An 11,037-nucleotide genomic window follows, 5' to 3' on the forward strand; every position below is an offset into this window, starting at 1 on the left:
TAGATAGGATAAGTCGGATATCGAACCAGAGGAGGATTGTGGAAAGTGTCGAATGAAAAGTATTAATTAATTACTACTGAATTAGAAAATCGGTGTGATTGATTATAAGAATTATCTAAATTAACGAAAAAAATTGAGAAAAAGATTGAGTTGTAATAAACAATGATGAGAAAAAGGTGAGCACTCCGGGATTCAGATTATGTAATTACTAATAACCTAGTTCTGATTTTATTGGATGCTATTGATTGAATAGTAAATCTGTCACATCTACCAATTACCTATGCAGTTCAAAATCTTAATATTAATTGACCAGATAAATATTAAAACAGACATACATAGAAATCATTCAATCAACAAAAGCATAATTGGATTCAACACATAATTATAACTCTAACTGTCACTCAGGATTTGTCTGTCACACAAATTATATAATCACGCAAATAGTCGGTTGTCACCCGACTACAAATCCAAATCTCAATACAAAACAAAAACTAGAATGACAAATGCCACAGAAAGAGAAGGAATGGAATCGGATCTCAGTTAATGCCCTCAGTCTGCTTAAAAGTGTCTCACAAGAATCATTCACCCAAAGTGTCCACGAGGGATTTAGCCGCTCATCTCAGTTGAATGATCTTCACTGGCTTGATACCCAGTTGAAAAACCCAGCGATGTCGCCTTCTTTGAAAACCTTCTGCCGTCAATATGATGATGATCCGATTTCTTTGTTGTGATGTTTTGATTTATTGTTGGCGGCCCAATCTCAAATCCACACCGTCAAAGCACATGTTTGCGTCTTATGATGTCTTGTTTGACTTTATTGTCGGCCCAATATAGCTTGCGTAATGATGTCTCAATTAATAACCCACATGTCTGCGAGCCCAATCACGTCCAATCCTTCACATGATGTTTCTGCCTCTTGCATGCGTGTGTATATGTCCAACCGTCAAAAATCAAGTCACCCACTTTTTCACATGTATGCCTCTATATTGGTGCTGAGAATTATGATCTTTGATAAAATAATGAAATCCAACAATCACAAGCCGCCAAAAATCATCCCCCAAGGAATCCCTATGTCGGCATGTGATGACTTTTGGTTGCTAACAAATTCCATATTATCTTTTCCAACACAAAACAACAATATGCCGCCTCTTTCTTTAAACCGTAAGTTACGGTTTAAAACGTCACCTACGATTCGGAGCTTCTGTTCACTTTTGTTCCAACACAAGACAACTGTAACCACAAGGCCCTCGAACTTTGTTATATCATATTCTTGAATTCCTGAACTCTAACTTGATCCGAATCGACGCCCGATCATCACGAATCACTTTGTTCATCATCCTTAAACGCTCTAACTTTGCTGGTTTAACCCGATTAACCTGTAAGACCACAAACGCTCGTAGTTATTATATTCGACACCGATAAACAAGTTCACGACAATAAAACACTTGTTATATACACTTTAGCACCCGGTTTTCACACACTCCATCACACCTCCATAACCGGGTGGGTTCTCGTATGGGAACTGTGGGGGCTCCCCGAAGTAGTTCGGGAAGGCATTATGAAGTTCCCCAAAGTGGTATGAAAACCCGGCCTGCACCCCCTGGTGCATAAAGTCCTGGTTCGCCCTGATCAGGTCCTGGTTCGCCCTGATCTGGTCCTGACCAACCCGCAGCTGCTCAATACTAATGCGCTGCTGATCCTGACAAGCATGCAACTGCTCGAAACTTGTGTGCTGATGCTCTTGACTCACCTGCATCTACTGAAACTGCTGGTAGATATCAGGATAAGACGGGATGCTTTCTGGCCAATCCTGGTGCTGGTGGTATCCGTGATGCTACGGTGAATGTGGTGGTTCCTGATGCTGCTCGTACTGCTCGAGCTGCTCTCCCATCTCCTCGTCCTCATCTTCCTCCGGAAGTGGGGGCAACGGGTCCCAGACCTCGTTGTCCAAACCCTTCAATCGATCCCCCCGATCCGTCTCAGCAATAAGCCCCATGGCTTTCAACGAACGAATATCAACATATAAACCCTCGGTCACAAGAGTAAGTCCCTCAAGCACCTCATCAGTCATTAACCCTAAGTTGTAGGCGATCTAGGTCACATACTGACCGCCGTGGATCTGACTGTTGGGTGTTCTCCCTGAGCTGTTCACAAAATACTCCGCCATCCTTGCAGCTAGGTTGATGTGTACCCCCTCAACCAATGCATAAAGAAATATCAGATCCGGTGTTGGACAGTTCCCCAGACTGTCCATGCGCCCGCAGACGGTATGGCTGAATATATGATGCATCACTCGATGCAGAGGGTCTCTCAATCGTGAAGCTTTCGACACTCTAGGATCGTATGGGTCACCAACTGCATTTTGAGACTAAAACGCGACCCGCGCTTCATCACTCGGGAAGGTGAACTCATCTGTGAAGAACTCTGAATCCATGTCTTCATTTGTGTAGATTCCAAGTCTCCGACCCAATCTGCCCACTGACCAACTATGCCAGCGTCCGCCCAATCTGAAAGTAATCCTCTCCTTGTAGCAGAAATTTGGCCTTCTATGCGCTTTGGGCTTGTTGTATGAATAGGTGGCGAAGAATTCTATCGTTAGCTCACGATAGATGGGGCGGTCGATAGATACCAAGCACGAAAGCGGGATAGTTAGCATGTTCTCGAGTCGTTCATGCTGATTTAAATCAAGCATAACTTCCCAATCTAGCCTCCGGGGGATGCCAAACTGCCCCCACCTATTCCATAAAGCGTTACGTTTTGGGATGCAGAGATTGTCCCGCTCGTTGTTTTCATTGAATTGTAAGAAGGGATGATCCATCTGCAATGAGGAATGACAGAAAGAACAGGAGAAACAGAAAAAATTTCATTCGGAGCAGCCGAACATACTGTTATGAAGATTCTGTCTCGCTGTACTAGGCATTTGGCACGGTCGTGCGACCAACCGCACGGTCGTGCGTCACCGAGTAACAGCAAAGGTGGTCGGCAATTGTCGTATCTGCACGACGTGCGACCAACGGCACCACTGTGCAACACCGAGACCACAATAATCCATCATGAACAGCCGTCACTGAACGACCGTTCCATAGGGGGAACGACCGTGCGACCAGTTTTTTCTGCAGATTCTAACCCTGGTTCTCAATAGTCAGATTTTTCAAAAATCAACAAGTTTTTTTGTACAAACAAGGGTCAGCAGATCAACCGGTTGTTCACGAGACATATGATTCTTGCAAGGGCTAGGGTTTCAATTTATTTATGAAGAGAACCCTAGAGAATCCTTGAAGAAATCGAACTAATCTAGGCTAAAACACGGAAGAAAAACATACCGTGTGAAAGATCTGTGAAACCGTGCGAAGAAATTGTGCGATTTGAGGCAAAATCACTCTAGAACGGCTGCAGCAGGTTAGGGTTTCGCGACTTGTGAGAAATGGCAGCAGATGGGGGTTTTTATATTTTACAAATGACAAAACTACCCCTGCCTTTCGCACGGACGTGCGACAGCTCGCACGGTCGTGCGTCATCGAAATCGTTCAAACCCTGCACGCTGATCTCGGAACTGCACCGGGGGTGCAACTCGAGGTGCCGGCCTAGTCGCAAATGAATGGTCGTGCGACTGATGGCACGGGCGTGCCATATCTGCAGACATGTCTATTTGCAGCAGAAGGTTGTTTCAGCAGCCGATTTCGCCGTTTTTCACCATTTTTACCATCCGCAACATGTTTTAACAATATTCCCACGTAGAACCTTCGCTCGGCACGTATAAAAACTGTACAATCTAACGAAAACTATCAAACACACCTAAATTACGCTAAAACTACAAAAACACAAAAAAGGACGATTCTACCCCTAAAGCGCCAAAGACACTCTTGCTACATTTTTGGTTCTCGAGTCAGTAGTGTAGACTCATGCTAAATTTTTTTCGGCGAGTTGATAGCAAGACTCATGCTAAATTTTTGTCGGCGAGTTGATAGCAAGACTCATGCTAAATTTTTGTCGGCGAGTCAATAGCAAGACTCATGTCCCCACACTTGTTACATGTGCGGGTCATTACCACGCCCCTTCGGATTCTGCTCTGTATTGCCCGGAAGACCACCTGGGGGTCTCTTAGACATCATCTGTGCCAGCTGACCAATCTGATTCTCGATATTCTGAATCGAGGCTTTGTGACTCCTCATTTCTCCCTCGTCGGAAAGAAAACGATCCTCGTTCTGCTGGTGTCGTTTTTCTGCCAACTGATTCGCACTCGAGGAGCTAGTAAGAAGCTGAGCCATCATGTCCTCCAGCTTAGAACCTGATTGAGGGGCTTGCTGCTGGGAGCTACTCCCGGCACCCTGATTCTGATATGAATATGGACGTGGCTGGTAAGATTGGTTATATGGCTGGAACTGCTGACCCTGACCCTGCTGTGGCACTGGAGCACGCTGAGCAAATCCTAACGGGTTTTGATTACCCGTATTCGCTCGCCATCCAAAATTTGGATGATTTCTCCATCCCGGGTTGTATGTATTGCTGTACGGGTTGTTTTGCGGCCTCACCTGATTACTCACAAAGTCTACCTCCTCTTGGTTCTCATATACAACTCCCGACACTCCGCACTGGTCACACCCTGAACTAGCTTGAGCAGCTACTGGGACTTGTCGAATTTCGCTGAAAGAGCTGAGATTTGTGCAGTAATGGCTGTGTAGTCATCCGCATCGTGAACTCCTGGGCGAGATGATGATGATGATGTCCGGCCTCTATCTCCTGCTCAACGCGAGCCGGACTTCAACGCAGCTTTTTCTATAATATCATATGCTTTGTTCGGCGTCTTTGTTCCTAGATCGCCTCCTGCATTCATATCTAATCTCTCCTACGTGTCGTAACTAAGCCCTTGATAGAACGTCAAGACCAGCTGTCTTTTGGAGAAGCCATGAGGTGGAACATCAAGTAATAAGTCTTTAAATCTCTCCCAAGCCGCGTGCAACGACTCTCCCTCGTCTTGGCGAAAAGTCGCAATCCGGTTTCTCAACTTAGTTGTTTTCTCAGGCAGAAAGTATTTTTGCATGAACAGCTCCGCCAGCTCATTCCAGGTCCTGATGGACCCAGCTGGAAGTGACATAAGCCAAGCTCTGGCTTTGTCCCGCAATGAGAATGGAAACAACCTCAACCGAACAGCATCCTCCGAAACATCCCTAATCTTGAACGTCGAACAAACCTCGAGAAAATAAGCGATATGTCGTCCGGGATCCTCGTGCTCACGTCCGTCAAACTGCACCGAATTCTGCACCATATTAATAATACTAGATTTAATTTCAAAAGTAGGTGCATCTATAGTAGGTCTAATAATACTCGGTTGCAGGCCTTCACGTCCGGGCTGATTTGACTCATTCAAAGGTCGCTCGTCGTCCGCCATGATGATGTGTCCTTCGTCGGCTGGGCCCTCGGCCTCAGTGGGTATCACCGGTTCCGTTTCACCAGCTGCGAGTAGCAGGCCAATCACACGAGTTCTTTCTCGAAGACGTCTCCTCAGATCACGCTCAGGCTCGTCTAACGGCTCAACAACTTCTGGAGCGGGGGTTGAAAACATCAACCTGCAAACGAAAAATGACACAATGAATATTTTATTAATATAATAATGCTTTTTTTGGCTGAAAAGAAACATAATATTTGTAAACATGGGCTAGAAATTTTATAAAAATTCGAAAATAGGCCCAAAATTTTGTAAAAATTAAAATAACTAAAATAATCGAATCGGCTAGTATGAAAACAATTTTTCGGAGCCGAAAACTCAAAGAATAAATGAATAATAAGTTCGACTTCGAACAAATAAATGGAATAAAAATTCACAAGCATATGAAATGAGCTTGAAAACGAATTAATTGAATTAAAAACAAGAAATATTAACAAATAAATCAACAAATAAGTAATCACGAAAGTATACACAAATATTAACAAATATGTGCACCGATAAATTAATGACTCGGGTCGTTCCTAAAACTCGCCACATTCCCCGGCAGCGGCGCCAAAAACTTGACGTGTGTGCGTATATACATGTTTTTACAATGAATCTAACACACGATTCGGTTTTAAATTTATAAAAGTGATTTATACTTCAACATTAAAACACACACGAAAGGGCAAGTGTACCCCGTCATATATGTAGTAAAGCATTGGTAAGAACCAAGTATCGATCCAAGGAAGTGGACGGAGAAATAATACTAGACCTTTGCCATTAAATTACCGGTAGGAAGATAAGTTTTGTGATTTTCTAAAAACTAAAGTAAGCATAAACAAACATTGATAAAAACATATTAGATTCCAAATAAGAAAATAAGTATATAGCCTTGCTTTATACACAACCAAAGCATGTCAACTATGTCGGTTTTGTCACTAGAAACATTTGGTCAATTCTTCATTTTCAAGACAATTAGTATCCCTTTCGGGAATCCTAACATGACAATCATTCGGAAACCTAAAACGATAAACACACTTTAACCACCTAAAATTGTTCTTTAACGTGCAATTGATAAATGTCTATGAAAATCTCTTAAAAATAAGTTAGTCATCCGTTAGGAGTTTTCTAACCTCACTTAATCAAGGAAAGCAACACCGATAAACACAATGCAACCACCGAGACAAGCATAAACTAGATTAAATCATAACCGAGTTCATTTTACAAATCTTGCACATAAATTCACCAAGATAGCAATTTTGGCCTAAACTACTAACTAGGCTAACAATGCATGACAAGAATTCATAACAACACCATTTAACCCGTTAAGGCCCTTACGCGTAGGAAAGCTTTCTTGATTAATAATAATTACATTTTATTAAACCACTAACCATTTCTAGTATCATGGTGCACACATTTTAAACAAGTTAAGCATGTTCAAAGTCTACTAATACATGACTAATTAAGCTTCATCTTTCAACTATCTCAACTAACCAAATACTAATCATCCAACATAATTACTTATAATCAAGAAATCAACATCAATAAACAAGTATGCCAACTAATCATCAAAGATTAACATAGAAAATGCTTCAAAGTGTCATTACAAACATAATCAACATACTAATGGTTATAATGAAGCAAGGGATATAGTGTTTTTGCCCAAAGGCTTGCATTAATACATAATAATCAATGTCAACGCTTGAAACATAACAAAATTATGGAAAGACTTTAAGAATTCAAACCATAAACAAGCATAAGAATGAGAATCCAGATAGAAACGGAGCTAATCGGCACAATATGGCTTGAATCCGGGTCAAAAGCAAAGCCTCCGGAGCCTGTGAAATCGCCTAATGAGCTCCCAAAAACCCAGAATTCCGAATAGAATGTTTCTGTCTGTTTTTTATAACATTTTGCGATCGCACAGTCGTGCACTTTATTGGCACGACCGTTCACTTTTTGCATTATTGGAGTTACTGTTCACCATACCGCATGACATCATCAGATCTTGACCGGTCTTTGATGTGTGTAAAATGCAACATATAAATCACATCAATTAAGGCATAAAACTAACCCTTTTTTAGTACTAATGTTGGAAAAAGAGTGTTTTTGTCTTCCTTTTGTATTTTCAGGATGAAATGAGCTCAAAATCACAAAAGAAGCAAAAAGACAACTAATTCTAGCATAAATACAAGAAAAGGAACAAAAGTAGACTGCCCGGACCCTCAACGGCACCTCCCAAGGCAAAGAAGAGAAAACAGAGACTGAACACGCCCCGTGTCCAGCGAACACGGGGGCGTGCCCAGGAAGCAGCAGAAAAGACAAACCAGTAGAAGCTTCCATTGCCCACCATGGGGCCGTGTCCAGTGGGCACGGGGGCGTGGTGAAAGTACAGCAGGCGCATTAATTGTAATTGCGAATTACAATTAATGAAGAGAGAGAATGTCAGACGGGCACGGGGGCGTGTCCAGCGGACACGGGGCCGTGCGCAGCCTTCTGTTCAGCCTATAAATAGGGGGGCTTGGTTTCATTCTCTTTCATCCCTTGGCACACCACCTCTCTCACACTTCATCCACCACCCACCACCACCATAACACCATCATCCACCACCATCATCCATTGTCCATCGTAGAGTGTGTGAGTCGTCTCGGGATCCAAGATTGATAGTAAGAGTTCTTGTCAAGGCCATGTTTGCCTAAGTCTCTTACATCACTTGGTGAAGACAAGTGTTTAGTATAATACTTTTTATTTTTAATCTTTTGCACTTTTTATTTGGTTCTGTATTAATGACTTTAATAACTAGTTACTTATGTTGAAGGTGATCTTTCCTTATCGTTTGTCCGTGGTGTCTTGGCGTTATTTTACTGTCTATATAAAATAAAAGATTTTCACCATTCATATCTCCACGGTCTATATGGAGGTATGTTGGCTACCTGGTCGGGGGTTAAGGGAACGGTTTGGTAAGGGTCTTGCCCTTGTTCAGCGTTTAGAGGTCCTGCTTGGGACCTAGGTCAAATTTAGTAGGATCTCCTTCAATGCCCATAGGTATTGGATGGCGGGGATCCAAACTCTTTGACCCCCTCATAAGTTAACTACTATTAATACTATAACCCGGCTATTTAGGACTGTATCCCTGCTGACTCAGACTACTTAGCCGAGGGTAACGTCACCGCCGAAAGCGGGGCCTACCACAATTTGCATTAATAACTTAATTCATTATCTTTCAATAATCCGACCCTTTAGGATTGTATCCTTGCTGACTCAAACTACTGGGTTGAGGGTAACGTCGCCTTCAAAAGAGGGGCCTACTACAATAACTAAGATAATCTCTTAAACAAGTGCAAAAGTGCGAAAATAATCAAAGGTTATACTAATACACGTGTCGGATCCAAGTGATTCATCTTGTCTATCTGTTTTTATTTTATTTTATTTTTCAGCATTTAGTTAGTTTTTATTTTTCTTAGTTTAAAACATTTTTTCTCACTTTTTGATTTGATTAGACGTTGAGGATAAACCGGTATTAAAAGCTCTTGTGTCCTTGGACGACCTCGGTATCTTACCAACACTATACTACGTCCACGATGGGTGCACTTGCCCATATGTGTGTTTAGTGTTAGTAAATATCGTGTTTTATAAATTTAAAACTTGGCTAAAAGTGTAAAAAGGGGCTTAAATACTCATCAAAAATATATTACACTACACACGCATCAAGTTTTTGGCGCCGTTGCCGGGGACACAAGGATTTTAAGAAAGTTAGGAATCAACGGCCTAATCATATTTTTATTTTTCTTTAATTTTTAGGATTTTTTCCTTAGATTTTCAGCTTCTGCAGAGCTCAACACGGGGCCGTGCCTGGTCGGACACGGGCCGTGTTCAGCATCGTCACTAGCAGTTTTTGTTTTCCAAATTACAGAAGGCTGACCACGGGGCCGTGCCGGTGCAACACGGGGCCGTGTCCAACTTCCAGTAACTGGGATCTGGAAAACAATCACTGAAATTCCGACCACGGGCCGTGTTCGCTCAACACGGGGCCGTGGTGAACCTTCTGACCAACATTCTTTTTTGTTTTTATTGCAGGACTTGGAACCCGACGCCACCCTCACGTAGTGTATGAGCTCCAGTTCCAATAAAGACATAAAAGAACCACTAGAAGAACCCGAACGCTTTCTCAGAAAAAGGTTAAAAGCCAAAAACCAAGAGAAGGTTTCGGGTGATCCACCTCCAATGGCGGACCAACGTACCCTTATGGATTATCTACGACCCACCGTAGGTAATCTAGGCGCCGCTATCAATGCTCCGAATGTCGAAGCCAATAACTTCGAACTTCGGCCGCATTTGATACAAATGCTCCAAAACTCCGCAACCTTCCAGGGGCTTGCGGACGAGGATCCCCATCTACATATAACTAATTTCTTGGAAATATGTGATACCTTTCGGATCAATGGAGCATCAAACGACGCCATCCGCCTCCGTATGTTTCCCTTCTCACTAAAAGACCGAGCGAAAGCTTGGCTCAACGCCCTCCCAGCTGGATCGGTAAACACCTGGGATGAACTAGCCCAAAAATTTCTATATAAGTATTTCCCTCCTGCTAAAACTGCTAAGTTAATGGCTGAAATTAATACATATTCACAAGAGGACGGGGAATCCTTATATGAAACTTGGGAAAGGTTCAAGGAGCTATTACGCAAGTGTCCCCATCACGGCCTCGCAATATGGCAACAAGTGTCCACTTTCTATAATGGATTGTTGCCACACACTAGGCAGACACTTGATTCTAGCTCCGGGGGACTTTTAGGTAATCGACGCCCACACGAAATATATAATCAAATTGAGGAAATTGCTCAAACCAATTTTCAATGGCACACCCCCCGGGGAAATAAGTCTATCGCCCCGGGCGCCCATAAGGTCGATGAAAGCATTTCTTTACAAGCCCAAATCGAGGCCCTTTCTTCAAAGATAAAAAAAATTGGAAATGACAAAAACAGTCTCGGTTATGGCTTGTGAAGGGTGTGGTGGGTCACATGAAAATTGGAGTTGCATGAAAGAAACAGACGATCAACAAGAAATGGTAAACTACATTGATAATAGACCTAGGCCGTCGGGTCCTCCAACGGGAACTTACAACCAAGGATGGCGAAACCACCCAAACCTTGGTTGGAGGGAACCCGGCAATAGTAGTAACCAACAAACCCAACGAACAAACTTTCAGCAACCAAGAAATGAGTCACAAAATTTCACTCAACAACAAGGTGGATGAGAAAGGCTCGAAGATACTATATCTCGCCTCGTCTCTGACACTGATAAGAAAAACTCGGAAAGATTTCTACAATTAGAATCTAATTTTAGAAATCAACAAGCTAGCATTCAAAACATAGAAAAACAATTAAATCAAATAGCTCAAAATTTTTCCGAGAGACCGCAAGGCGCATTACCTAGCAATACCGAAACAAACCCAAAGGCGCAAGTTCACCTCATCACCCTACGAAACCGCACCGCAGGGCCTGCAGAAGTGCCACCGCCAACGGAAGAAACAGTACCGACACCTCTGCAGGAGAAGAACTCTCCTCCATCACCAGAGCCGACCAAGGCTCCTCGAGTTCCGTACC

General features: G+C 42.8%; 1 non-coding gene across 1 annotated transcript; it reads right to left on the minus strand.

Annotated features, from left to right (window-relative positions):
* Positions 1-10,030: 10,030 nt before the first annotated feature.
* On the minus strand, positions 10,031-10,137 carry LOC118480014. The gene has a single exon (XR_004861655.1). It is a non-coding gene; the product is annotated as a small nucleolar RNA R71 (small nucleolar RNA).
* Positions 10,138-11,037: the final 900 nt, after the last annotated feature.

This window comes from Helianthus annuus, chromosome 6 (genome assembly GCF_002127325.2).
Source record: "Helianthus annuus cultivar XRQ/B chromosome 6, HanXRQr2.0-SUNRISE, whole genome shotgun sequence".
Classification (NCBI taxonomy): Eukaryota; Viridiplantae; Streptophyta; class Magnoliopsida; order Asterales; family Asteraceae; genus Helianthus; species Helianthus annuus.